The 23,491-nt window shown below is 47.1% G+C and overlaps 1 long non-coding RNA gene and 1 pseudogene across 1 annotated transcript; both read right to left on the bottom strand.

Moving 5' to 3' along the window:
* Positions 1-788: 788 nt before the first annotated feature.
* LOC134756694 (chromosome alignment-maintaining phosphoprotein 1-like) lies at positions 789-4,223 on the bottom strand (annotated as a pseudogene).
* Positions 4,224-7,322: 3,099 nt separating this feature from the next.
* Positions 7,323-13,730, bottom strand: LOC129531960 (uncharacterized). The gene is made up of 6 exons (XR_010129708.1): positions 13,535-13,730; positions 11,414-11,471; positions 11,088-11,320; positions 7,998-8,055; positions 7,672-7,904; positions 7,323-7,602 (listed from the first exon to the last, which is right to left on the bottom strand). It is a non-coding gene; the product is annotated as an uncharacterized lncRNA (long non-coding RNA).
* Between the last annotated feature and the right edge of the window lie 9,761 nt (positions 13,731-23,491).

Consider the following 23,491-nt stretch of genomic DNA (forward strand, 5'->3'; position numbering starts at 1 on the left):
GAGTGCAGTGGTGCGATCTTGGCTCACTGCAACCTCTTCCTGCCGGGTTCACGCCATTCTCCTGCCTCAGCCTTCCGGGTAGCTAGGATTACAGGTGCACGCTACCACGTCCGGCTAATTTTTGTATTTTTAGTACAGACGGGGCTTCATCATCTTGGCCAGGCTGATTTCGATCTCCTGACATCGTGATCCGCCTGCCTCCACCTCCCAAAGTGCTGGGATTACAGGCGTGAGCCACCACGCCTGGCCAAGGCCTGCTCCTCTTATCTATACCCCCTACCCCTGCAGCTGTGCCGGGGGAAAGCTGGGCAGTTTCCCTCCTCCGAGCCCCTGTACGTACCATGAATTGTGGGACCTTCAGAGCTTTTCACTTTTCGGAAAATAGCTCCTGTTGGGGCTACAAGACGGAGTGTGAAGAGGGCCTTGGGCCACAGGGAGGTGCCTGTGGACTAGGGGGAGTTCATGCACCCCTTCTTTCCCCAGAGGGGCTGGACTCAGGTGAGTATGGGGGTGGGGGCTCCTGCACTTCGACACAGGCAGCGGGAGGGTTTTCTCCCCATTCCCTCTGCACTCCCAACTTGAGCTATACTTTTTAAGAAAGTGATTCACCCTGCCTTTGCCCCCTTCCCCAGAACAGAACACGTTGATCATGGGCGATATTTTTCATTGTGCCAAAAAGTTGCCATGACCGTCATTAAACCTGTTTAACACCAAATAATAAGGAAAATAAAATAAAAAATTCGGGCTTGGTGCAGAAACTCACCCCAAATAAATCACCTACCAAAATATTTACATAATGGTGGAAATATTCCAAAATTCAATATTTTGGGATTTATACACAAAAGATAAACAAATTAGAGGCCAAGAGGCTGCCGGAAGGGAAAAACGGGGCCTGGGAAGGCCGTTGTGAGGAATGAGCTGGGCCTAAAGAGGCCACTGGCAGGCGGGAGCTGGGCCTGCCGAAGCGGCCGAGAGGCAGGAGCTCTGGACTCGGAAGGCCGCAATGAGGCAAGAGCTAGCTGGGCATGGAGAGTCCGCTGTGAGTCCGCTGTGAGTCCAGGCCCGTGCAGGCCTTCGAGAAGCAGGAGGCCGGGCCTGCAAAGGCCCACTGGAGGTCAAGTTCTGGGCCTGAAGAGGCCACCAAAAGTCAAAAGCGGGGCTTGGGAAGGCCGCCAAGAGCCATGAGCTGGTCTGGGCTGAAAGAGGCCACTGGGAGGCAGGAGGAGCTGGGCCTGGAGAGGCTGACTCGAGGAAGTTTTGCACCTGGAGAGGCCGGAGCTGGGCCCGGGGAGGCCGACTTGCTGCTCTTCCAGGCCCAATTCCAGGCCGACTTGACGACGGCTTGGGCCTGCTGGGAGCTGGGCAGGAGCTGAGTCCAAAGACGTTGTTGGGAGGCCAGAGTCAGGCCTGGAGACGCAGCCGGGAGGAAGAGCTGGGCCCGGAGAGGATGCCGGGAGGCTGCAAGTGGGTCTGGAGAGGCCGATTTGAGGAGGCCCGGCCTCCGCCTCCCGCATGGCGGCCTCTGCAGGCACAGCTGTTTCTCCTGGCTGCATCTCCCGCCTCCCAGCAAACAAGCTTTTTTGGCTCAGCTCCCGCCTGCGTTTGTAGACCCCGAAGTTTCTGCAACCAAGCTCTTCAGACCCACATCCCGCCTCCCAGTACCTGAACAGTCCCAGCTCCGGCTGGAGAACAGAGTCTGTAGGCCCCGCTGTTGCCTCCCAGGGGTGTCTCCAGGCCCAGCTCTCGCCCCACCGCGACCTCCCAGGCCCAAGTCCCTGCCTGCCTCCCAGCAGCCCACGTGCGACCCTGCTCCTCCCTCACGGTGGCCTGTTGAGGCAGGGGCTCACGCTGACCTCTCTCAGCGTGGGAGGGGCCGGTGTGAGGCAAGGGCTCACGCCGACCTCTCTCAGCGTGGGAGGGGCCGGTGTGAGGCAAGGGGCTCACGCCGACCTCTCTCAGCGTGGGAGGGGCCAGTGTGAGGCAAGGGCTCACGCTGACCTCTCTCAGCGTGGGAGGGGCCGGTGTGAGGCAAGGGGCTCACGCTGACCTCTCTCAGCGTGGGAGGGGCCAGTGTGAGGCAAGGGCTCACGCTGACCTCTCTCAGCGTGGGAGGGGCCGGTGTGAGGCAAGGGGCTCACGCTGACCTCTCTCAGCGTGGGAGGGGCCAGTGTGAGGCAAGGGCTCACGCTGACCTCTCTCAGCGTGGGAGGGGCCGGTGTGAGGCAAGGGGCTCACGCTGACCTCTCTCAACGTGGGAGGGGCCAGTGTGAGGCAAGGGCTCACGCTGACCTCTCTCAGCGTGGGAGGGGCCAGTGTGAGGCAAGGGGCTCCCATGGACCTCTGTCAGTGTGGGAGGGGCCGGTGTGAGGCTAGGGGCTCAGGCTGACCTCTGTCAGCCTGGGAGGGGCCGGTGTGAGGCTAGGGGCTCAGGCTGACCTCTGTCAGCCTGGGAGGGGCCAGTGTGAGGCAAGGGGCTCACGCTGACCTCTCTCTACGTGGGAGGGGCCAGTGTGAGGCAAGGGCTCACGCTGACCTCTCTCAGCGTGGGAGGGGCCAGTGTGAGGCAAGGGGCTCCCATGGACTTCTGTCAGTGTGGGAGGGGCCGGTGTGAGGCTAGGGGCTCAGGCTGACCTCTGTCAGCCTGGGAGGGGCCGGTGTGAGGCTAGGGGCTCCCGCGGACCTCTGTCAGCATGAGAGGGGCCGGTGTGAGGCAAGGGGCTCATGCTGACCCCTGTCAGAGTGGGAGGGGCCTGTGTGAGGCAAGGGGCTCATGTTGACCTCTCTCAGCGTGGGAGGGGCCGGTGTGAGGCAAGGGGCTCACGCCGACCTCTCTCAGCGTGGGAGGGGCCGGTGTGAGGCAAGGGGCTCACGCCGACCTCTCTCAGCGTGGGAGGGGCCGGTGTGAGGCAAGGGGCTCACGCCGACCTCTCTCAGCGTGGGAGGGGCCGGTGTGAGGCAAGGGGCTCACGCCGACCTCTCTCAGCGTGGGAGGGGCCGGTGTGAGGCAAGGGGCTCACGCCGACCTCTCTCAGCGTGGGAGGGGCCGGTGTGAGGCAAGGGCTCACGCTGACCTCTCTCAGCGTGGGAGGGGCCGGTGTGAGGCAAGGGGCTCACGCTGACCTCTCTCAACGTGGGAGGGGCCGGTGTGAGGCAAGGGCTCACGCTGACCTCTCTCAGCGTGGGAGGGGCCGGTGTGAGGCAAGGGCTCACGCTGACCTCTCTCAGCGTGGGAGGAGCCAGTGTGTGGCAGGGGCTCATGCCTCTGGGCAGGGTACCAGAGGCATGGGCATCAACAGGCCACCGTGAGGGAGGAGCTGGGCCGCATGCGGGCTGCTGGGAGGCAGGCAGGGACTTGGGCCCGGGAGGCCGCCGTGGGGGCAAGAGCTGGGCCTGGAGAGGCCCCTGGGAGGCAAGAGCGGGACCTGCAGAGGCCGTTCCCAACCATTGCTGGGCCCGTACAGGCCACCGGGCGGCAGGAATTAGGCCCGAAGAACTTGGCTGGAGAAAGTTCGGGACCTACAAAGGCGGTTGGGAGCTGGGCAGGAGTTGAGCCAAAAGAGCTTGCTTACTTGCTGGGAGGCAGGGCCGGGAGATGCCGACTTCAGGACAACTTGGGCCTGCAGAGGTCGCCGGGAGGCCCAAGCTTGGTGTGGAGGAGCCCACCGACCGGAGACCATTTGGGGCCTGTAGGTGCCATCGGAGGGCAGGAGCTCATCCTGGAGAGGCCACCGTGAGGCCTGACCTGGGCCTGGGGAGCTTGGCTTGAGGAAGCTGTGGGCCGACCAAGGACGCCAGGAGATGGGTAGGCACTGAGTCCAAAGAGGTTGTTGAGAGGCAGGAGTCGGGCCTGGAAACGCAGCCAGGAAGAGGAGCTTGGCCCGGAGAGGACGCCCGGAGGGTGCAAGTGGGTCTGGAGAGGCCGACTTGAGGAGGTTCTCAGCCCGGAGAGGCCGCCGGAAGGGAAAAACTGGGCCTGGAAAGGCTGTTGTGAGGAATGAGCCCCATGGGCCTGAAGAGGCCACTGGCAGGCGGGAGCTGGGTGTGTAGAAGCTGCTGAAAGTTTGGGAGCTTGGCTTGGGGGGTCCACAGTGAGGCAGATGCTGGGCCTGAAGAATCTACTGTGAGGCAGATGTTGGGACTGTAGAGGCTGACGGGAGGCACACGCTGGGCCTGGAGGGGCCAAGATGCAGGAGCTGGGCCTGGTGAGGTCGATTTGAGAAAGCTCAGGGCCTGGAGAGAAGGCTGGGACGCAGGAGCTGGGTCTAAAGAGGCCATTGTGACGATGGAGCTGTGCCTGTGGAGGCTGTTGTGAGGCAGTAGGCTCATCTGCGGAGACTGCCGTGAGGTAGGGTATGGGCCTAAATAGGCCATTGTGACTCATGAGCTTGGTCTGTAGAGGCTGACTGGAGAAAGTTCTGGGCCTGGAGAGGCTGCCGGGATGTAGGAGCTGGGCCAAAAGATTTAAGCACATTTACATTTATTAGGCACTTTATTCCATTATAATAATATATTTAATATATTAATATATATAATAAATATATATATTTATCATATATCCAATATATAATAAAATAATTATAGAACTCACCATAATGTAGAATCAGTGGGCGTGTTAAGCTTGTTTTCCTGAAACTGGATGATCCCACCTGAGCGTGATGGGAGAAAGTAACAGATCAATAGGTATTAGATTCTCATAAGGACAGCGCAACCTAGATCCCTCACATGCACAGTTCACAACAGGGTGCGTTCTCCTATGAGAATCTAATGCTGCTGCTCATCTGAGAAGGTGGAGCTCAGGCGGGAATGTGAGCAAAGGGGAGTGGCTGTAAATACAGATGAAGCTTCCCTCACTCCCTCACTCGACACCACTCACCTCCTGCTGTGTGGCTCCCTACGGCTCCATGGCTCAGGGATTGGGGACCCCTGCTCAAGTGCATCCAAAGCGACCCTCCCCACACCAGTCTTCAATAGTGGTCAAGGGCAGCAACCACTTAGCTCCCAAGGCATGTGCCTCAGCTGGCATTTCATCACAATCAACAGTAAGTGGTAGCTTGAGTCATTGTGAGGTCACTTCCTGGAAATCACCAGCATCCCATTTCCTACTGGCAAAGAGCTCAGCACTGCCCCCTGGGAAACCAAACCTATGCCCAAATCCCATCTGTGTGGGTTTATCTCCTGGGACCCTTCCTAACATATTAGTCAGAGTCCAATCAGGAAGCATAAACCACTCAAAAGTTTAAAGTGGTAAAATTTAATATGGAGAATTATTCATTATAACAGGTGAACAGCATAATGAGAGATTGGCTAGCACAAAGTAAAGAGAACTCTAGAGAATACAGGACTAGCCCAGGCCAGGCATGGTGGCTCATGCCTGAAATTCCAGCAATTTGAGAAGCTAATGCAGGAGGATTGCTTAAGGCCAGGAGCTAGAGACCGGTCTGGACAACACAGTGAGACCCTGTCTCTATCCAAAAGAAGAAAAAAGTTAGCTGGGAGTGGTGGTGCACACTTGTAGTCCCAGCTACTCGGAATGCTGAAGTTTGAGCCTGGGAGGTCAAGGCTGCAGTGAGGCATGATTATGCCACTACAGTCCAGCCTGGTGACAGAGCAAGACCCTGTCTCAAAGAAAAAAACAACAACAACCATTTACAGACAGAAAAGAGATAGAGCCAATAAGCTGAGGAAAGATGTTGAAATGTGACAAGTAAAGTAACATGAGGTCTTTTATCTATTTAAAATAATCAAACAAAAAATGACTTACTAAATTATAATACCCTGTGCTGGCAAAGGTGCAGTGAAATGGGCACTTTCTGATACTATGAGGGGTGTTTAAATTGCGTATAAGCCTTCCCGGGTAAAGCCTGTCAATTTTTTAAAATAATGGAGACAGGGTCTCACCATACTGCCATACTGCCTCCTCCAACTCTTGGCCTCAAGCAATCCTCCTCTCTTAGCCTCCCAAAGTGCTAAGAGTATAGCTGGGAGGCACCCAAAACCCTGTCAATTTACATCAAGGGTAATGACAATGTCCATTCACCATGACTCACAGTAATCTTACTTCTAGGGAGACAATTCAATCTAAACAAAAGGTCATCTGTACAAACACAGTAGAAATCTGGGAGTAACTGAAGACAGAGTTGGTAAGTGAAATAAGAAACAGTTCTAAGAAATTAAACTATGATATCAATAGGCACCTGGTATAAAAGGTCAGTTGATGTTAGCTGCTACTTTTTTGTTGTTTTGAGACAAGGTCTCACTCTGTCACCCAGGCTGGAGTGCAGAGGCCTGATCATGACTCACTGCAGTCTCAGCCTCCCTGGGCTCAAGTGATCCTCCCACCTCAGCCTCCCAAGTAGCTGGGACTACAGGAACATGCCACCACACTAGGCTAATTCATGTTTTTTTCGGTAGGGATGGTGACTCCCCCTTTGTTTCCAAGGCCTATCGCAAACTCTTGGCCTCAAGCCATCCTCCTGCCTCAGCCTCCCAAAGTGTTGCAATTACCAGTGTGAGCCACCACACCTGGCCAGCTGCTACTTTTAGCAATATTATTATTATTATTCCACTCAATTAAAAATTATTATTTTCAAGGCTATGCAACAGTATGTTTCCTACAGCATAATTGTAAAAACATATACAGTCGCCGTCCCTCAGTATACAGAATTAGTTCCAGCCCCCCATCTCTGCATATACCAAAATCCATGCTTACTCACGTTTCGCTGTCACCTCTCTGGAATCCACGTATACGAAAATTCCAAATATTAGTTGGACATAGTGGCAAGCACCTGTAGTCTCAGCCACGTGGGAGGTTGAGGTGGGAGGATCGCTTCAGCCTGGAAGGTTGAGGCTGCAGTCAGCTGCGATAGCACTACTACCCTCCAGCCTTGGACAACAGAGGGAGACCCTGTCTCAGAAAAAAAAAAACAAAATAAAACAGGTTAGAAATTGTAATGAGGTCTGTTGGGCAAAATTCCATATAAGCAAAGTATAAATAAATAAAGCAAATCGTGATAAATTAGTACGATTGACTTTCTGGAGTTTCTGACAATAAAAGTAAGGAAAATGCAGAACACAAAGAGAGTAAAAAGAGAAATTAGGAAAGCATTCTACATGTTTAATAGGAAGACACTGGCCGTGTTCGTGCAACGGCAGTATGTCGTGACATGACATACCTTGGAGAGAAGTTAACAGATGAGGAAGTTGATAAAAATCATCAGAGAAGCAAAATACTGGTAGCGACACTCAAGTAAACCACGAAATTTCCATAACTTATGTCAGCAAAGTGGGAATATTGTACAGTGTGTGTTGAAGTTCCTATACAACATTGTTTATCTGCCATTTGTTTGTAAGGAATGTATATACTAAAAGTTCTTCTTGCTGTCAAAAGAATATGTGTGAATAAGTCATTTTAACTTATTCTTCTGTTTTTCTTTTATCTTCCTGCCATCATCCCACAGCCTTACTTTAGAAATTTTTTCTTTAGAAAATTGAACAAGTGCTCCTTGTGGTGGCACATACCTCTAGGATGGGAGGCAGGGGTGGAAGGGTCACTTGAGGCCATTAGTTTGACACCAGCCTGGCCAACAAAGTGAGACCCCATGTCTACAAAACAATTTAAAAATTAGCCAAGTATCGTCATGTATACCTACAGTCCCAGCTACCTCAACTTACGGAGAAAGTTCAGGGCCTGGAGAGAAGGCTGGGAGGCAGGAGCTGGGTCTAAAGAGGCCATTGTAACGATGGAGCTGTGCCTGTGGAGGCTGTTGTGAGGCAGTAGGCTCATCTGCGGAGACTGCCGTGAGGTAGGGTACGGGCCTAAATAGGCCATTGTGACTCATGAGCTTGGTCTGTAGAGGCTGACTGGAGAGAGTTCTGGGCCTGGCGAGGTTGCCGGGAGGTAGGAGCTGGGCCAAAAGATTTAAGCACATTTACATTTATTAGGCACTTCATTTCCATTATTACACTGTAATATATAATAAAATAATTATAGAACTCACCATAATGTAGAATCAGTGGGCGTGTTAAGCTTGTTTTCCTGAAACTGGATGGTCCCACCTGAGCATGATGGGAGAAAGTGACAGATCAATAGAAATTAGATTCTCATAAGGACAGCGCAACCTAGATCCCTCACATGCACGGTTCACAACAGGGTGCGTTCTCCTATGAGAATCTAATGCTGCTGCTCATCTGAGAAGGTGGAGCTCAGGCGGGAATGTGAGCAAAGGGGAGTGGCTGTAAATACAGATGAAGCTTCCCTCACTCCCTCACTCGACACCACTCACCTCCTGCTGTGTGGCTCCCTACGGCTCCATGGCTCAGGGATTGGGGACCCCTGCTCAAGTGCATCCAAAGCGACCCTCCCCACACCAGTCTTCAATAGTGGTCAAGGGCAGCAACCACTTAGCTCCCAAGGCATGTGCCTCAGCTGGCATTTCATCACAATCAACAGTAAGTGGTAGCTTGAGTCATTGTGAGGTCACTTCCTGGAAATCACCAGCATCCCCTTTCCCACTGGCAAAGAGCTCAGCATTGCCCCCTGGGAAACCAAACCTATGCCCAAATCCCATCTGTGTGGGTTTATCTCCTGGGACCCTTCCTAACATATTAGTCAGAGTCCAATCAGGAAGCATAAACCACTCAAAAGTTTAAAGTGGTAAAATTTAATATGGAGAATTATTCATTATAACAGGTGAACAGCATAATGAGAGATTGGCTAGCACAAAGTAAAGAGAACTCTAGAGAATACAGGACTAGCCCAGGCCAGGCATGGTGGCTCATGCCTGAAATTCCAGCAATTTGAGAAGCTAATGCAGGAGGATTGCTTAAGGCCAGGAGCTAGAGACCGGTCTGGACAACACAGTGAGACCCTGTCTCTATCCAAAAGAAGAAAAAAGTTAGCTGGGAGTGGTGGTGCACACTTGTAGTCCCAGCTACTCGGAATGCTGAAGTTTGAGCCTGGGAGGTCAAGGCTGCAGTGAGGCATGATTATGCCACTACAGTCCAGCCTGGTGACAGAGCAAGACCCTGTCTCAAAGAAAAAAACAACAACAACCATTTACAGACAGAAAAGAGATAGAGCCAATAAGCTGAGGAAAGATGTTGAAATGTGACAAGTAAAGTAACATGAGGTCTTTTATCTATTTAAAATAATCAAACAAAAAATGACTTACTAAATTATAATACCCTGTGCTGGCAAAGGTGCAGTGAAATGGGCACTTTCTGATACTATGAGGGGTGTTTAAATTGCGTATAAGCCTTCCCGGGTAAAGCCTGTCAATTTTTTAAAATAATGGAGACAGGGTCTCACCATACTGCCATACTGCCTCCTCCAACTCTTGGCCTCAAGCAATCCTCCTCTCTTAGCCTCCCAAAGTGCTAAGAGTATAGCTGGGAGGCACCCAAAACCCTGTCAATTTACATCAAGGGTAATGACAATGTCCATTCACCATGACTCACAGTAATCTTACTTCTAGGGAGACAATTCAATCTAAACAAAAGGTCATCTGTACAAACACAGTAGAAATCTGGGAGTAACTGAAGACAGAGTTGGTAAGTGAAATAAGAAACAGTTCTAAGAAATTAAACTATGATATCAATAGGCACCTGGTATAAAAGGTCAGTTGATGTTAGCTGCTACTTTTTTGTTGTTTTGAGACAAGGTCTCACTCTGTCACCCAGGCTGGAGTGCAGAGGCCTGATCATGACTCACTGCAGTCTCAGCCTCCCTGGGCTCAAGTGATCCTCCCACCTCAGCCTCCCAAGTAGCTGGGACTACAGGAACATGCCACCACACTAGGCTAATTCATGTTTTTTTCGGTAGGGATGGTGACTCCCCCTTTGTTTCCAAGGCCTATCGCAAACTCTTGGCCTCAAGCCATCCTCCTGCCTCAGCCTCCCAAAGTGTTGCAATTACCAGTGTGAGCCACCACACCTGGCCAGCTGCTACTTTTAGCAATATTATTATTATTATTCCACTCAATTAAAAATTATTATTTTCAAGGCTATGCAACAGTATGTATCCTACAGCGTAATTGTAAAAACATATACAGTCGCCGTCCCTCAGTATACAGAATTAGTTCCAGCCCCCCATCTCTGCATATACCAAAATCCATGCTTACTCACGTTTCGCTGTCACCTCTCTGGAATCCACGTATACGAAAATTCCAAATATTAGTTGGGCATAGTGGCAAGCACCTGTAGTCTCAGCCACGTGGGAGGTTGAGATGGGAGGATCGCTTCAGCCTGGAAGGTTGAGGCTGCAGTCAGCTGCGATAGCACTACTACCCTCCAGCCTTGGACAACAGAGGGAGACCCTGTCTCAGAAAAAAAAAAAAAAATAAAACAGGTTAGAAATTGTAATGAGGTCTGTTGGGCAAAATTCCATATAAGCAAAGTATAAATTAATAAAGCAAATCGTGATAAATTAGTACGACTGACTTTCTGGAGTTTCTGACAATAAAAGTAAGGAAAATGCAAAACACAAAGACAGAGAGTAAAAAGAGAAATTAGGAAAGCATTCTACATGTTTAATAGGAAGACACTGGCCATGTTCATGCAGCGGCAGTATGTCGTGACATGACATACCTTGGAGAGAAGTTAACAGATGAGGAAGTTGATAAAAATCATCAGAGAAGCAAAATACTGGTAGCGACACTCAAGTAAACCACGAAATTTCCATAACTTATGTCAGCAAAGTGGGAATATTGTACAGTGTGTGTTGAAGTTCCTATACAACATTGTTTATCTGCCGTTTGTTTGTTTGTAAGGAATGTATATACTAAAAGTTCTTCTTGCTGTCAAAAGAATATGTGTGAATAAGTCATTTTAACTTATTCTTCTGTTTTTCTTTTATCTTCCTGCCATCATCCCACAGCCTTACTTTAGAAATTTTTTCTTTAGAAAATTGAACAAGGGCTCCTTGTGGTGGCACATACCTCTAGGATGGGAGGCAGGGGTGGAAGGGTCACTTGAGGCCATTAGTTTGACACCAGCCTGGCCAACAAAGTGAGACCCCATGTCTACAAAACAATTTAAAAATTAGCCAAGTATCGTCATGTATACCTACAGTCCCAGCTACCTCAACTTACGGAGAAAGTTCAGGGCCTGGAGAGAAGGCTGGGAGGCAGGAGCTGGGTCTAAAGAGGCCATTGTAACGATGGAGCTGTGCCTGTGGAGGCTGTTGTGAGGCAGTAGGCTCATCTGCGGAGACTGCCGTGAGGTAGGGTACGGGCCTAAATAGGCCATTGTGACTCATGAGCTTGGTCTGTAGAGGCTGACTGGAGAGAGTTCTGGGCCTGGCGAGGTTGCCGGGAGGTAGGAGCTGGGCCAAAAGATTTAAGCACATTTACATTTATTAGGCACTTCATTTCCATTATTACACTGTAATATATAATAAAATAATTATAGAACTCACCATAATGTAGAATCAGTGGGCGTGTTAAGCTCGTTTTCCTGAAACTGGATGGTCCCACCTGAGCATGATGGGAGAAAGTGACAGATCAATAGAAATTAGATTCTCATAAGGACAGCGCAACCTAGATCCCTCACATGCACGGTTCACAACAGGGTGCGTTCTCCTATGAGCATCTAATGCTGCTGCTCATCTGAGAAGGTAGAGCTCAGGCGGGAATGTGAGCAAAGGGGAGTGGCTGTAAATAGAGACGAAGCTTCCCTCACTCCCTCACTCGACACCACTCACCTCCTGCTGTGTGGCTCCTTCCGGCTCCATGGCTCAGGGGTTGGGGACCCCTGCTCAAATGCATCCAAAGCGACCCTTCCCAAACCAGTCTTCATAGTGGTCAAGGGCAGCAACCACTTAGCTCCCAAGGCATGTGCCTCAGCTGGCATTTCATCACAATCAACAGTAAGTGGTAGCTTGAGTCATTGTGAGGTCACTTCCTGGAAATCACCAGCATCCCATTTCCTACTGGCAAAGAGCTCAGCACTGCCCCCTGGGAAACCAAACCTATGCCCAAATCCCATCTGTGTGGGTTTATCTCCTGGGACCCTTCCTAACATATTAGTCAGAGTCCAATCAGGAAGCATAAACCACTCAAAAGTTTAAAGTGGTAAAATTTAATATGGAGAATTATTCATTATAACAGGTGAACAGCATAATGAGAGATTGGCTAGCACAAAGTAAAGAGAACTCTAGAGAATACAGGACTAGCCCAGGCCAGGCATGGTGGCTCATGCCTGAAATTCCAGCAATTTGAGAAGCTAATGCAGGAGGATTGCTTAAGGCCAGGAGCTAGAGACCGGTCTGGACAACACAGTGAGACCCTGTCTCTATCCAAAAAAAAGAAAAAAGCTGGGAGTGGTGGTGCACACTTGTAGTCCCAGCTACTCGGAATGCTGAAGTTTGAGCCTGGGAGGTCAAGGCTGCAGTGAGGCATGATTATGCCACTACAGTCCAGCCTGGTGACAGAGCAAGACCCTGTCTCAAAGAACAAAACAGCAACAACCATTTACAGACAGAAAAGAAATAGAGCCAATAAGCTGAGGAAAGATGTTGAAATGTGACAAGTAAAGTAACATGAGGTCTTTTGTCTATTTAAAATAATCAAACAAAAAATGACTTACTAAATTATAATACCCTGTGCTGGCAAAGGTGCAGTGAAATGGGCACTTTCTGATACTATGAGGGGTGTTTAAATTGTGTATAAGCCTTCCTGGGTAAAGCCTGTCAATTTTTTAAAATAATGGAGACAGGGTCTCACCATACTGCCATACTGCCTCCTCCAACTCTTGGCCTCAAGCAATCCTCCTCTCTTAGCCTCCCAAAGTGCTAAGATTATAGCTGGGAGGCGCCCAAAACCCTGTCAATTTACATCAAGGGTAATGAGAATGTCCATTCACCATGACTCACAGTAATCTTACTTCTGGGGAGACAATTCAATCTAAACAAAAGGTCATTTGCACACACACAGTAAAAATCTGGGAGTAACTGAAGACAGAGTTGGTAAGTGAAATAAGAAACAGTTATAAGAAATTAAACCATGGTATCAATAGGCACCTGGTATAAAAGGTCAGTTGATGTTAGCTGCTACTTTTTTGTTGTTTTGAGACAGGGTCTCACTCTGTCACCCAGGCTGGAGTGCAGAGGCCTGATCATGACTCACTGCAGTCTCAGCCTCCCTGGGCTCAAGTGATCCTCCCACCTCAGCCTCCCAAGTAGCTGGGACTACAGGAACGTGCCACCACACTAGGCTAATTCATGTATTTTTCTGTAAGGATGGTGACTCCCCCTTTGTTTCCAAGGCCTATGGCAAACTCTTGGCCTCAAGCCATCCTCCTGCCTCAGCCTCCCAAAGTGTTGCAATTACCAGTGTGAGCCACCACACCTGGCCAGCTGCTACTTTTAGCAATATTATTATTATTATTCCACTCAATTAAAAATTATTATTTTCAAGGCTATGCAACAGTATGTATCCTACAGCGTAATTGTAAAAACATATACAGTCGCCGTCCCTCAGTATACAGAATTAGTTCCAGCCCCCCATCTCTGCATATACCAAAATCCATGCTTACTCACGTTTCGCTGTCACCCCTCTGGAATCCACGTATACGAAAATTCCAAATATTAGTTGGGCATAGTGGCAAGCACCTGTAGTCTCAGCCACGTGGGAGGTTGAGATGGGAGGATCGCTTCAGCCTGGAAGGTTGAGGCTGCAGTCAGCTGCGATAGCACTACTACCCTCCAGCCTTGGACAACAGAGGGAGACCCTGTCTCAGAAAAAAAAAAAAATAAAACAGGTTAGAAATTGTAATGAGGTCTGTTGGGCAAAATTCCATATAAGCAAAGTATAAATTAATAAAGCAAATCGTGATAAATTAGTACGACTGACTTTCTGGAGTTTCTGACAATAAAAGTAAGGAAAATGCAAAACACAAAGACAGAGAGTAAAAAGAGAAATTAGGAAAGCATTCTACATGTTTAATAGGAAGACACTGGCCATGTTCATGCAGCGGCAGTATGTCGTGACATGACATACCTTGGAGAGAAGTTAACAGATGAGGAAGTTGATAAAAATCATCAGAGAAGCAAAATACTGGTAGCGACACTCAAGTAAACCACGAAATTTCCATAACTTATGTCAGCAAAGTGGGAATATTGTACAGTGTGTGTTGAAGTTCCTATACAACATTGTTTATCTGCCGTTTGTTTGTTTGTAAGGAATGTATATACTAAAAGTTCTTCTTGCTGTCAAAAGAATATGTGTGAATAAGTCATTTTAACTTATTCTTCTGTTTTTCTTTTATCTTCCTGCCATCATCCCACAGCCTTACTTTAGAAATTTTTTCTTTAGAAAATTGAACAAGGGCTCCTTGTGGTGGCACATACCTCTAGGATGGGAGGCAGGGGTGGAAGGGTCACTTGAGGCCATTAGTTTGACACCAGCCTGGCCAACAAAGTGAGACCCCATGTCTACAAAACAATTTAAAAATTAGCCAAGTATCGTCATGTATACCTACAGTCCTAGCTACTCAGGAGGCTCAGGTAGGAGTACCCTTAGCCCAGGAGTTCAAGGCTGCAGGGAGCTGTGATAGCACTACTGTACTCAAGCCTGGGTGACAGGGTGAGACCCCATCTCCTAAAATAAAAAACAAAGAAAAAAAATAGTTCAAGTAGCAAGTTGTATGTGGCTTAGTCTGAATATTTGTAAACTAGAAATTCTCAATCTTTTGGGGTCTAACATCCCTTTACCTTTTTTAACTTTATTGAAGATCTCTAAGACTATTTCTTTCTGTAGATAATTATATTAAAACTAGAAAATAAGACCCAAATTTTTAAATATTATTCATCACATATTAAAGCCATTACATGCTGATATGAGATTTTAAAAATATTTAATATTCATTACATATTAATAATAAAACCATTACATGTTGATATAATACTTTTTTTTCTTTGAGACAAAGTCTTGTTCTCTTGCCCAGGCTGGAGTGAAGTGGCTCAATCTCAGCTCATTGCAACCTCCGCCCCGCAGGTTCAAGTGATGCTCCTACCTCAGCCTCCCAAGTAGCTGGGATTACAGGCGTCCACTACCATGTCCAGCTAATTATTGTATTTTCTTAGTAGAGAAGGAGTTTCACCATGTTGGCAAGGCTGGTCTTGAACTCTTGACCTCAGGTGATCCACCCGCCTGGGTCTCCCTAAGTGCTGGGATTACAGGTGTCAGCCACCGCGCCCACCCCAATTAATGTATGTTTTAAAACACTGATTAGTCAGGCAACAACACCGGGCAGGGGTCTCCTCATTCCCAGCAACGCAAACCCCACTGCACGGCTGAGGGGTTGCAAGGGCTGCAGAGCCAAAAGGCTCTGACTTGAGATATTATTTTACTTGTATTTTTATTTGTATTGTGAGACAGGTACTGCTCTGTCACCCAGACTGGAGTGCAGCTGTGCATTTACAGCTCGCTGCAGCCTCGACCTCCTGGGCTCAAGCCATCTTCCTGCCTCAGCTCCCCAGTAGCTGGTAGTACAGTTGAGTGTCACCATGCCTGGTTTTTTTTTAATTTTTTTGTAGAGTGAGGGTTCTTGCTATGTTGCCCAAGCTGGCCTCAAACTCCTGACCTCAAGAGATCTGCCCACTTCAGCCTCCTGAGTAGCTGAAACTACAAGTACACATCACCATGCCTAGCTACATTTATTTAATTTTGAAAAATATTTTTGTAAAGAGCAGATCTTGCTGTGTTGTCCAGGCTGGTCTTGAACACCTGCCCTTAAAAGATACTCGCACCTCTGCTTACCAAAGAGCTGGGACTACAGGCATGAGCCATTGCAATGAGCCTGAAGAGATTTCTTTAATCTAGCATCCCATACTTGGTAGGATTGGGAAAGGCAGTAGTGTTTTTTAAAATTACTTAATAATTTCAGTAACAATCAAACTCAACCTTGACCCCTGCCTTCTCTCACGCCCCATATCCAGTCTGTCAGGAAATCCTGTTGATTGTCTTCGACATCTACTAAAGATCCCCACCCAGCAACTCCCTGGCCTCCTCCCCTACTTCTCCCCTCTGACCATCTCTCAACACCACCACGACCCTGGTCAGGACCACCATCATCTCCCGCCTGGATGTTGCCAAAGCTTGGCCCCCATGCTTCTATCACATCTTCCCACAGTCTTTCTCAACTCAGCAGCCAGAGAATGCTTTTAAATCGGGAGACAGATCATGTCGCCTCTCTGCTCAGAACCCTCCCGCAGTTCCCATCTGAGTCAGAGTAAAAGCCAAAGCCCCACCAATAACCTCCCAGGGCTTATGTGATCTGTACTGATCCCCACCCAGCAACTCCCTGGCTCCCTCCCCTAATTCTCTTCCTCTCTCCATCTGCTCCATGGGCCTCCTTCCAGAGCCAGAGACACACCTCAGACAGTTTATTCTATTGTTTCTGCCTACAATCCTCTTCCCTCAGCACCTTGGCCACCTCCTTCCCCTCCTTCAAATCTTTACTCAATTTTCACTTAGGAGGCCACCCCTGACCATGCTATTTAACATTGCCATCTGTCCCCATGCCCACCATGCTCATTTCTTATTTCTTTACTTTCTTCTTTCTTTTTTTCAAGATCTCACTGTCACCAAGGCTGGAGTGCAGTGGCGAAATCACAGCTCACTGCAACCTCAAATTTCCAGGCTCAAGCGATCCTCCCACCTCAGCCTCCCGAGTACCCGGGACTCCAGGTTCATGCCACCATGCCTGGCTAAATTTTTTAGTATTTTATTTTATTTTATTTTGAGACAGAGTTTCACCCTTCTTGCCCAGGCTGTAGTGTAACGGTGCGATCCCGGCTCACTGCAACCTCCACCTCCCAGATTCAAGTGATTCTCCTGCCTCAGCCTTCCAAGTAGCTGGGATTACAGGTGTGTGCCACCACGCCCAGCTAATTTTTGTATTTTTAGTAGAGCCGGGGTTTCACAATGTTGGCCAGGCTGGTCTCGAACTCCTGACCTCAGGTAATCTGCCCGCTTCGGCCTCCCAAAGTGCTGGAATTACAGGCGTGAGCCACCACGCCTGGCCAATTTTTTCATTTTTTGTAGAGACAAGGTCTTACTATGTTGCCCAGACTGGTCTTGAACTCCTGGCCTCAAGTGATCCTCCTGCCTAAATTCCTAAAGTGCTGGGATTACCGGCATGAGCCATCATGCCTGGCTTCATGTTCATTTCTTCTTGCTGCTGCAACATAGTTTGCAGTTTCCTACATTTAGTGGCTTAAAACACCACAAATCTACCATCTTACAGTTCTAGGGGCCAGAAACCCAAACTAGGTCTATTAAGGCTAGTGCTAGTCTATTAGGTACTAGTGCTACCCACTGCTCAGAAGAATTGCCTGGGGTACTTGTTAAGTATACAGGTTGCAAGGCCCCCTCCAGACCTGCTGAGTCTAGGGGAAGGGCCTGGGAACCTATATGATTAACAGGCATCCCAGGTTTTCTAACAACCAAGAAAACACAGAGTGTAGGAGATTGCGGCCACCATCCTCTGTAGGAGAATAAAGGGAAAGGGGGAGGGGCATGTTACTGTGTAATTAGGGGAAGGAATCTGCATAATGTGGTCAAAGTGTTGTGTGCCAGGGTGAGGAAAGCCTGGCATGACTGCGTAGATAGTTGTACCATTTACCAAGACAGGGAATGCAAGAGAAACAGCAAGTTTAGGGAAAATAAATCATGATTTATTTTTGACAAGGAATTGATCAAAACGTTGGCTCTCAAAGTGTTGTCTTGGCAATGATAAAAACTACTGATGGTTGCAGCTCCCAAATGCACTTATTTTCTCTGGTGCTTCTCACACAAATCTGTGACTTGAATCGCTCACATCTTCCAACCGTGTTGAGTTATAATCGGGACAATAAATTACACACATAATGTTTGGAAATAGACAAACAGAAAACTAAACATTCCCTAGGTCTCTAAAGCCCAGTGCGTGACACAGCAAAGCTGCCTCCTGCCTTTTGACTTAATCCAGGGACAGAGTTGATGGGTGGCATTGACAGGCCCCAGAAGAAACTCAGTCTCTCATATATTTATTCCCGTTGTCCTCTTGGTGCTATTTAGGGAACAAACACTTCCCCTTTAAAGGTGGTAATCTTAAAAATAGAAAGACAGCATGAAAAATGTGTTAGTTGTCAGAAAACCTGGGTTACAGTCACATGGAGTTTGCCAACTTAACCCAACCTCTTGGAACCTCCTTCTCCTCTTTGTAAAATAAGGATAATAATAACTACTGTAAAGAACAAATGAGAAAACAAACTTTAAAATGTGTCCAAGGGCCGGGCACAGTGGCTCACGCCTGTAACCCCAGCACTCGGAGGCCGAGGCAGGCGGATCACCTGAGGTCGGGAGTTCGAGACCAGCCTGACCAACATGGAGAAACCCTGTCTTTACTAAAAATACAAAATTAGCCAGGTGTGGTGGTGCATGCCTGTAATCCCAGCTACTCCGGAGGCTGAGGCAGGAGAATTGCTTGAACCCAGGAGGCAGAGATCGCGGTGAGCCGAAATCGCGCCACTGCACTCCAGCCTGGGCAACAAAAGGGAAACTCTGTCTCAAAATAAAATAAAATGAAATAAAATAAAAAGTGTCCAAAACTCTGCTCCAGGCTGTAAAGAACAGAAACCAACTCCCAGGAGCTCAAGTCAAAAGAGAGTTGACGGAAACATTACAACAGGCAATCTCGCCAACTTGCAAGAACAGGCAATGCAGGACAGCTTGTCACTCAGGAACTGGAGCTGGAAGCCTGACGCTGCTCCCACTGCAGCACTCTGTCTGGGGCCATATGGTCTGCATCTCTGCTTCCCTCTGTGGGTCCACGCACTCCCACGTGGCAGACGTGGCAGTTGTCTATCCACCATCCATTCCCCTTCCTCCCTCACTAACAGAACCTCCATTGGATGAGGATGGTCTAAGCCAGTTATGCAACCTATTGCCCACTCTCCCAGCCTTCTTTACACCTAACGGTGGCCACGGATATGATTCTGGTCAATGAGGCTCAAGGAGAAGACTGCTGGGAACTCTGAAAAACCTCACTTTTCCTACCAAAGAGAAAGAAAGACACTGCTTGGCACCCTCTCTCCCTTTTCCTTCCTTTTGCTTGTGACTGCTAGAGCTGCAGCAACCATCATGGGACCATCGGGAGGACAAAAGAACTGGGAAGAGAGAAGTCAGCCCTGGACATTGCTGAGCACCCAACCAATATTAGCAAATTTTATGTGTAAAATTACAACACCAAAAAAAACCTCACTCCTATGTTTTTAAGCCACTGGGAGTTAGATTTTTGTTACTAGCAGCTGAAGGCACTCTTGATTAATAATACGATCATCTAATTTGGGGTCTTCCAAACTTCCATCATCCTCAAACCACCTTCAGCATTTTTGCCATGCCTGCTCGAATACCATGTTCTTCTTTAAATTGAGTCACTTTTATTAACGTGACTTAAAATAAATATGTAATGATTTAAATTAAAATAGATTCACCATGAATCACCCAAAACCATCCCATTTTTACCAATGGAACACTTTGCAAAAGCAAACCCAGCTCCGGCTATGTCCCTGATGCCCCCACCCTCAATTCCCAGGAGGAAAGGCTCTGGAGCAGGGTCTTCCCCGACTCACATGGCACCTAGGCCCACACACACCTCAGGAACTCTACGGAGATGGAGATGATCAGCAGGTCTGCTGAATAGTAAGACTTACACGGGATGTGTGGTAGTAGTATTAAATGGTCTCATTTCAAAACTAAGATGTTTGCATTTATTTCTAGGGATAAATTAGGGAATACTGGGCAGTCCTTTTTTGTGTTGGTGCAGAGAAAGCTATGTGGCTGGGGAGGAAACAGGAATACCGAGGCCAGCTGTTACCGCTGGTCCAGCAAAAGCAGGAAGCTCCTTCAGATGTTCCTGAACACTTTGCTCCGCCCACCTCCCAGCATTCTCTGCTTAGTGTCCATTCAATTATGACAATAACATTTGAAGTCAGTGGAGAAAAGAGAGGTTATGCAACATGTGGTGATAGGATAGTTGGGAAATTATTAGGAAAAAATAGTTATATCCCGAACTCACTCCACTCATACACAGATGCAAAAAAAAATCAGATGGACGAAAGCCTTAAATATAAAAGAATTTATCCATAAACTATGCTACATTCATACAATAGACTATTGTGCAGCAATCAGTTAGAAAAGGAAGAAGTAAATATATATGTACTGACAAGGAACTATCTAATGTTCAGTGAAAAGCAGACTATAGGCCAGGCATGGTGGCTCACGACTATAATCCCAACACTTTGGGAGGCCAAGGCGGGCAGATCACTTGAGGTCAGGAGTTTAAGACCAGTCAGGCCAACGTGGTGAAACCCTATCTCTGCTAAAAATACAAAAATTAGCCAGGTTTGGTGGCCTATGCCTGTAATCGCAGGTACTAGGGAGGCTGAGGTAGGAGAATCACTTGAACCCAGGAGGTGGAGGTTGCAGTGAGCGAAAATCACACCATTGCACTCCAGCCTGGGCAACTAGACTCTATCTCAAAAAAAAACCAAATTATAAATAACATACATAGAATGATACCATTTATGTTACATGTGTGCATAGATACCCATATGAACATATGAAAGAAATGCATGAATAGAGTCTGAAAGGATAAATCTTAATTGGGTAACAGTCATTCTTTTTTTCATGGAAATGCAGAATTATTTACTTATTAGTTGCATAAGATCAGCTGTTCTATTTAAGTTCACCAAAAAAAAAAGTATTTCTCATCATCCCTCTTTTTCTCCTCTCTGCTTTTAAAGAGTGTATGAGGGCATTATGAGGAGACAAAGTGATTACATTCAAGGATGTCATTAGGATATAATCATATATTGCCACATATTGCCCATCTAATTTTAAAAAGCGGAAAAGAACAAAACTTAATGAAAAAAAGCTGAACTACAAAGTAATAGAGAAAACATGAAAGAATGTTTTATAATTTTAATGTGGTAATCAGCTCTCTTAGCAATATGTCAAAGACAAAGCCATAAGAAAAGAAAAAGATTGACAAATATGAAACTAAAATCTCTATATGGCAAAGCAAAAGACAATAAAATGGAAAGAAAACATTTGCAACATGATGGAGAAAAAGTAATATTATTAAACTGTGAATTGTTTGGAAATAATAAGAAAATTACAAACCCAGTAGGAAAATGAGTAAAAGGCATAAAGAAGCACTCTATTTTAAAAGAAGACACAAAAATGTCCAAAATTCACACTCAAGATGTTCAACTTCACTAACAATTACAGAAAAGCAAATTAAAATGAGATATTGGCCAAGCACAGTAGCTCACGCCTATAATCCCAACACTTTGGGAGGCTGAGATGAATGGATCACCTGAGGTCAGGAGTTCGAGACCAGCCTGGCCAACACGGTGAAACCCCATCTCTACTAAAAATACAAAAAATTATCCAGGTGTGGTGGTGGGTGCCTGTAATCCCAGCTACCTGGGAGACTGGGGCAGGAGAATCACTTGAACCCAGGATGCAGAGGTTGCAGTGAGCCTAGATCGCACCACTGCACTCCAGCCTGGGCAACAAGAGCAAAACTCTGTCTCAAAAAAAAAATAAAATTAAAAATAAATAATAAATAAAATGAGATATCATTTTTCACTTAGATGGAGACAATTTAAAAGATTTCTAGTAGCCAGTTGTTGGCAAGGGCAGGACAGAAACAGGTGCACTTCCATTCTGTTGATGGAAGCCTAAACTGGCTTCAGCAGGCAAACTTGGAAGATAAGTATCAAAAGTTGAAATGCGCAGGCATGTTGCCCTCTTCTAGGAATTTAAGAAAAGAATGGTGCACGGTGCAAAGTTGTGTGAACAAGAAGGGTTATTGTACTGAAAAGTTAGAAACAGCCTGAATGCCCATTAACAGGGTTTTGGTTAAATAAATTTATGAGACTCGGAGGTGTTATGGAGACCAGGCAGGTGTTATAAAAGATAAAGAACATCTTTACATATTGACACAAAGCACATAAATGTTCACATGAGAAAAACAGCTCACACAATTCCACATATCAAGTGATCCTCTTTTGTTTAATATATAACCTACTGGTAAGGCTGACACTTAACAGTTGTTATCCCTGCAGGTTAGAATTTGAGGGAAATTTTCTTTTATCTTTTTTCTTTTTCTTTTTTTTTTGAGACGAAGTTTCGCTCTTGTTGCCCAGGCTGGAGTGCAATGGCAGCATCTTGGCTCACCGCAACCTCTGCCTCCTGGGTTCAAGAGGTTCTCCTGCCTCAGCCTCCCAAGTAGCTGGGATTACAGGCATGTTCCACCATGCCCAGTTAACTTTGTATTTTTAGTAGAGACAGGGTTTCTCCATGTTGGCCAGGCTGGTCTCAAACTCCTGATCTCAGATGATCCACCCGCCTTGGCCTCCCAAAGTGCTGGGATTACAGGCGTGAGCCACCACATCCGGCCAGAAATTTTCTATATTACTGAAACTTTTTACAAACAGCATGTGTCATTTGTATGATAACAAAAGTGAATAAAGATTTCATTTTGAAAATCTAAGGAAGGGATATGCTATTTATGCTGTCCTTTAAGGATTTATTTACCCTTTCTTTTGTTCAACAAATATGAACAGTTTATTACATAGAAGGTAGTGCCTCCAGGACTGAGGTAGAAACAAAAGACAATAGGACCTAAGCCTCTCTCTGCTTCCTGAAACCAAACCAATATTATCACTGCCCCCACCTGACACGCAGACACACAAACACACACACACACACACACATACATACATACATACATATGTGCCTTCCTTCTGCCACAAATAAGTTGGTGTCCCTTGGCCACTCTAAACCCAATCCCAACACCTGCATCCTAGAGTCTATCTCCCCATCATTTTCTCAGAAGCCTCACACTATTCATTTTTTCTCTTTCTTTCTTTCTTTCTTTCCTTTCTTTCCTTTCTTTCTTTCATTCCTTTCTTTCCTTTCTTTCTTTCTCTTTCTTTCTTTCCAACTTTTCCTTCTCTCGCATCCACCTAGTCAGCAATGAAAACCTCTTAAGTCTCTTTCATTCTAAATAAAAAGAAGGGAGGGAGGGAAGGACATTCTGGACAGAATTATTGGGGAGAGAAGCGGGAGGAGGAAGGGGAGAGGAAAGAGATATCCAAGCATATTCTCCAAATTTGTGACTTTTAAACCTTCTTAAAGAAATACGTTAGCCTGACTATTATAAGAACATAACACCTAGTGTGGTGGCTCACGCTTGTGATCCCAGCACTTTGGGAATGGGGGTGGACCACTTAAGGTCAGGAGTTCAAGACCAGCCTGGCCAACATAGTGAAACCCCATCTCTACTAAAAGTACAAAAATTAGCTGGGTGTGGTAGCACACACCTGTAGTCCCAGCTACTCGGGAGGCTGAAGAAGGAGGATCACTTGAACCTGGGAGGTGGAGGTTGCCGTGAGCAGAGATTGCACTACTGCACTCCAGCCTGGGCAACAGAGTAAGAC

The sequence above is a fragment of the Gorilla gorilla genome, chromosome 11, assembly GCF_029281585.2.
Source record: "Gorilla gorilla gorilla isolate KB3781 chromosome 11, NHGRI_mGorGor1-v2.1_pri, whole genome shotgun sequence".
Classification (NCBI taxonomy): domain Eukaryota; kingdom Metazoa; phylum Chordata; class Mammalia; order Primates; family Hominidae; genus Gorilla; species Gorilla gorilla.